The sequence below is a fragment of the Pipistrellus hanaki genome (genome assembly GCF_964339955.1).
Source record: "Pipistrellus hanaki genome assembly, chromosome: 2".
NCBI lineage: Eukaryota > Metazoa > Chordata > Mammalia > Chiroptera > Vespertilionidae > Pipistrellus > Pipistrellus hanaki.
In genome coordinates this window covers 39,217,827-39,224,122 of record NC_140504.1, presented here as the reverse complement: position 1 = coordinate 39,224,122, position 6,296 = coordinate 39,217,827, and positions in this window count along the sequence as shown.

The window sequence follows — 6,296 nt, the reverse complement described above, 5'->3', positions numbered from 1 at the left end:
GGGGGACAGCCCCTCCCCCCCCTTGGAGGCACATCTGTGAGTCCCGCTGACTGCCACTTGCCAGCATCTTCACGGCTCCCCACTGCTTCAGACTGTGGTTCGTCTTAGGTGTCCAAACTCATTCCTTCTTTATCCCAGGCTCTGTCGCCACGTATCTGCCCTGCCCTTATCCCACCAGACCGAGGGCCAAGGTTAGCCCACGCCTGCACTCAGGCTGCGGGGTGTCAGCTTATCCTCAGCCTCGGCGTCTGGCTTCACCCTTATGTGGAAAAAGCGTCTCTTAAAACCCCAACCATCCATGGCAAAAGCTCATGAGATATGTGATGATAGGGCCAAGAGGAGAAAAGAGGGATCTAAAACTATAAACACGGGATCAACTCAACAAAACACACAAGAGGAAGAAAGCATCTCAAAAAACTTCGTATTCTCTGCAAAAACAAATTCTGGATTTTTTTTTTTTTTTTAGACCAGATTTTCTACATGATGCAAACATTACTTTTATAATTTAAAAAGATGGTTCACTAGAAATACCATCTGAAATTTTCAGATAAGTCATGGTATATTAATGTTCAGAAAAAGGTTAGGAGAGAAATCAAAGTTAAATGAGGATTATTTCTGAGATGATGTTTTAATTTTATTAGGTAATGGACATTAAATTTCTTCACTTTACCCTTTTCTGTTTGCCAAAACTTTTTTTCAATAAAAATTAATTAAATTTGTTACCAGACAAAAATAAAGCACTACTTTTTTTTTAAAATATTTTTTATTGGTTTTTTTACAGAGAGGAAGAGAGAGGGATAGACAGAAACATTGATGAGAGAGAAACATCAATCAGCTGCCTCCTGCACACCCCCCACTGGGGATGTGCCCACAACCAAGGTACATGCCCTTGACTGGAATCGAACCTGGGACCGACCCTTCAGTCCGCAGGCCGACGCTCTATCCACTGAGCCAAACCGGTTAGGGCAAAGCACTACTTTTTTAATCCCTCTCAGAAAGTTCCCTCTTTCACCTATCTCTGGAGGAGGGCTGGGGAAATTAAAAACTACCTCTGGCTCAGTGATTGAGTATCCACCTATGAACCAGAAGGTCACAGTTTGATTCCTGGTCAGGGTACATGCCCAGGTTATGGGCTCAGTTCCTAGTGTGGGACTTTGAGGAGGCAGCTGATCAGTGATTTCTCTCATCATTGATGTTTCTACCTCTCTCTACTTCTCCCTTCCTCTCTGAAATCAATAAAAAATAAATAAATAAATAAATAAATAAAATAAAATAAAAGAACTACATCTGCCTAACCGGTTTGGCTCAGTGGATAGAATGTCGGCCTGCAGACTCAAGGGTCCCAGGTTCAATTCCGGTCAAGGGCATGTACCTTGGTTGTGGGCACATCCCCAGTAGGAGGTGTGCAGGAGGCAGCTGATCAATGTTTCTCTCTCATCGATGTTTCTAACTCTCTATCCCTCTCTCTTCCTCTCTGTAAAAAATCAATAAAGTATATTTAAAAAAAAAAAAAACAACAACAACAACAACAACTACATCTGAAGATCTTCCCTGGTGCCATTCCCAGTGGTACCTCATTTGGAACCTAAGTGATACCTCAGTTGAAACCTATGAGAAAAAAGTTCCTTCATAATAACGTCAGCCTTTCTAAAAAAAAAAAAAAAACCTCTGAAAGTCAGGAAAAACATAGTTGATGTGAATCATATGTCTGAGTGGCCGAGTTCCCGCTAAGCTGGGAGAGTGCACAGATGTGCAGGACAGAAATTCCGTCTCACACAGCAACTATTCCTCCCGGAGGTCTGGAAGGTAACAGCCCGGCCCTCATCAATGTCCCTGCACAGAAGGCTGTCTGTGCGTCCCCATTTCCCCACTCCTCACCCTTCCGTGGCCCGCCCTCTGCCTTGTTTCTAACTCCCCCCTCGTCAAAAGAAAGAGAATCTGACAATAGTCATTTGCATTCGCTGACTGATAGGTTATATTTTAGCAGATAACCTATTATCTTAGCCAGTTGTTTGCATTTTAAAACTCCCATCTTCCGGTTGTGGAAGGAAAAAAACTCTTCTAAAGGAATGTCAAGCATCGGCCAGCAAGTGCAGTGATGTTTGTGTCCTGAAAGTAAATCTGATGTAGACCTCCCGGGGCCTGGGGGAGAGGGGTCAGAAGGAGAAGAGCTGGGCCGCTCCCCAGGTGGGTCCCTGATCCCCTGGGAGGACACCTGGGGTTGATCTGGCTCCAGCTGCAGGAGCTGCTGAGAGGGGGTGGGGGTGGGAAAATGAGGCGTCTTTTGTCCTCCAGCATCGAGGGCCTTTCCAGGGCGGGCCTCTCAGGTACCCACCCCTATCATCTTCCCTGGCCCCCCTTCTTTCCCATGAACCCCTTTCCTGGGCGGTTTCAGCAGCCCATTTGTGCTTTCTGCGTGGTGCTTCTGTAGGAGGTGTTCAAACGACAGAGGTGCTGCAGGGGCAGGGCCCAGAGTGGGGGAAGGGCTGGGGCTGGGCAGACTGAAACTCAGAAAAAACGCTCAGTGAGTTATTAATAGCGATTATGCAGGGGTTGGAATCCTATCTTTCTAACAGGTGAATTTTTCCTTCTTTAGTGAGATTTTCAAACGACAGCTCTCCACAAGCCAACCTCCGCTGCCCGCATGAGGACCAGACAACCTCGAGGCCTACCCAGCACCCCTCCGCTGAGGAGCTGGAACCCCGCTGGCGGGCTCCAGTCAATGCCCTGAAAATCAAATCACCGAATACCAACCCATCTGCCAACTTCTCTGAGTTGGTGAACATTTTTTCCAAATTTCTGGGGTTTTGCCTCTCCTGCCAGTTTAAATACAAAGGGTCAGGTTTCCCTGAAATGCAATCTCCGGCTTTCCTTATTTGTGCAGACTTCCATGTGCTCCAGCTCATGAGGGTTATCACACAAATACCCTCCGCGGGGACAAGGACAGGCCTCACCGCCACTCCACAAGTGGGGACAGCGGGGCCGCAGGGGCAGGGCCCGGAGTGGGGGCAGGGCTGGGGCTGGGCAAGCTGAAACTCAGAAAAGAAAAAAAAAACGCTCAGTGAGTTATTAATAGCGAATTCTATCTTTCTAGCAGGTGAATTTTTCTTTCTTCCCCTCACATGTGTGCATTGCTATAGTTATTCGCAATGATTTACTTTTATGGTGAGCAAAAATAATCCTGGCAGCCCCCTGGATCCATGAAAACATATATTAGAGCCAAACAATGTTAAAAGGGTGGCTTCATTCTCAGAACTTTATGATCATTAACAGTTACACAAAAACCCCTCCCTTGTGCCATCCTTAACAGTATATTTCCAGTATTCCATACATATTCTGTCTTTTCCTTCACATTTCATCTCTGGTGAGTGAAAGTGTCCCTTCCAGTGTGCCTGCTGAACCCCCTCCTGGCTCTAATCCTGTTACTTTATGAGACGCCCCCTTCGTCACTGTCATTGTGTCAGAAGAGTCACACTTTTGCCCTGGCTGGTTTGGCTCCGTGGATAGAGTGTCAGCCTGTGGACTGAAGGGTCCCTGATTTGATTCTGGGCATATACTTCGGTTCAATCTGGTTCAAGTGTGTCTCTCTCACATCTCTCTCTCTCTCTCTCTCTCTCTCTCTCTCTCTCTCTCGCTCTCTCTCTCTCTCTCTCTCTCTCTTTCTCTCTCGTCTCTCATATCCTCAGGTGAGGATTAACAACAACAAAAAGTGTCATCCTTTTGTGTGTCTACTTCCCATTGTTTTCATAAAGGCTAAGGGTGAAATGCAGTAAAACAGCTGTCTGAAACTCTTTAGAAAGCCACCAACTCCTCTTTTTGAGAAGAGCAGCAGCCTGCGTGGAAGTTGAGTGGGGACCCTGGACTCCCCACTCCCAACAAACATCTGGGCTGTTCACTCTCCACAGCCCCCGTTCTCCTGCTGCCTGGAGGCCCTTTCATACGTCTGAGGGTCCGAGGGTCTGAGGGTCCGAGGCAGAGCTCAGAAGTCATTCTGAAGTCATTGCCATAAACTACTCAAATACCTACACAGACTGCTCCGGGTGACAGGCCCAAAGCAAACTGGTGGCTGCCAGCTTCCTTTGGGCCAACAGCACCACCAGGTCACAGCCCACATGGCTATCCCGCACCAGACACCAAAATGTGGATGTGGCAAATAAAAGATGGCACAAGGGTGTCACCGCAGAAAGCCCAAAGATGCTCACAAGCAGAAAGCGACAAGTGGAGGACCGCATGTGAAGGACAAGTCAATATACAGGAGTATCGGGACCACCCCTCTCTCCTCCGGCAGCAGAGCCCCTGTTTTACCATCCATCTCTTTCCCAGGAGAAGCTCAGAGGCCCAGGCAAAGCCTCTACTACATAGAAGGCTTGACTGACCCAATTTTTTTTTTAAATCAATCTTTATTGTTCACACCATTACAAAAGTTCCTCATTTCTTCCCCCCTCCACCAGGCTCCCACCCCACCCTCTGCCCTCTCCCCACCCCCCATTGTCCTCATCCATAGGTGCACAGTTTATGTTCAGTCTCTTCCCGCATCCACCACTCCCCCCTTCCCCGAGAATTCTGACCCAATTTTAAATCTTACCAGCACCTGACTGGAGACACTACAATCCTCTGCCCAGGATGAGCCATCCTTGGGTTTTGTTATTGCTTTAGGGTTGCTTTTGTTTTGTTTTTGAGGAAGGCGAAGGGCTCTCAGAGGTAATGCAGTTGCCTAAAGGTGAATGGATGGGGTGCCCTCTTGAGGTCTCTGCACGTCAGGGCTCCCACGTTGTCTGACCTGTGGCTCCCATGTGCCCAGGGCAGGTCCTCTGCAGTCACCATACCGGGTACCCAGGATGTGGGGACAGGTCAGCTCTGGTTCGAATGCAGGCCCGTGAGGGGAAAGGTGTTTCAAGGACTGTGGTCTAAGAACAATGGTCTGCCTAGATCCATTAGCTCTTCACTCCTTTGCTCAGCTGACATCCACGGATGCTGCTGGGTGCCTGGGGGCCAGATCCAGGAGCAAGGCTCTGCCTCCCGGAGCCACCTGTGGATGCGCACTCTTCCTCTCGTCTGTGTCAGTAGAAAACTCATGTTAAATCTATGGATCAAAATGTCCTTTCTCACCGGCACCGGTTTGGCTCAGTGGATAGAGCATCGGCCTGCAGACTGAAAGGTCCCGGGTTCGACTCCGGTCAAGGGCATGTACCTTGGTTGTGGGCACATCCCCAGTAGAGGGTATGCAAGAGGCAGCTGGTCGATGATTCTCTCTCATCAACATTTCTAACTCTCTATCCCTCTCTCTTCCTCTCTGTAAAAAAAAAAAAAAAATCAATAAAATATTTTTTTAAATGTCCTTTCTCAACCCTTCTTCCCACCAAACTCCCTCATCAGAGGGGCAGTACTGCCAATTCATCTATTTCTGGGCTAAATCCTCCATCATGCCACACCTGGAGCTGTACTTGGTTCCCTGCACTCAGCCCCATGCCGATCCTGCTGCTCTTTCTCCCCTGTCTGACCCTCTGATACCCCTACTGACAGCCAGGGCTCTGGGTCAAGTCCAGTCTCTCCCACCCTCCTCATCTTCTCATCCCCAGCCTGGCCTCCCCATTCGGCCTGGGCACTCGGTAGACTGTCACACCAAACAAAGCTGGAACCCACTGCCACTCTCCTCCCCAGGTTTCTCCCTGCCTTTTACTTCAAACCAGCTCCAAGAATCTTACCTGCCTTTCATTTTTTTAAAATATATTTTATTGATTTTGTACAGATAGGAAGGGAGAGAGATAGTTAGAAACATCGATGAGAGAGAGTCATCGATCAGCTGCCTCTTGCACACCCCCTACTGGGGATATGCCCGCAACCAAGGTACATGCCCTGGACCGGAATCGAACCCGGGACCCTTCAGTCCCCAAGTCAACACTCTATCCATTGAGCCAAACCAGTTTCGGCTGCCTTTCATTTTTAATTTCAAACCAGCTCCAGGAGCCCTACCTCAGCTCGAGTGTCTTTGCAGTGAATGTATGCCAAGCACTGAGCTGTGTGATTCACAAGCTCTGATTGAATCCTGGGAGGGAGATCTCTGTTTTACAGAACGGAAATAGGGACTTGAGGAGGTTAAGTCACTCAGCTAGTTAACAGCAGAACTGGTACTGGATGCTTCAATGGGCTAAGACCATAACTTCTCAGGCACCATGCACCATGCCTATCCCTAAATAAGAAGGCGCTGGTTTCCCCTTCTGACTACTTCAGTAGGTCATAAAACTTCAGACTCGTTTCATCCCACATTGTTTACAGAAAAGACAAGCCTGCAGGTG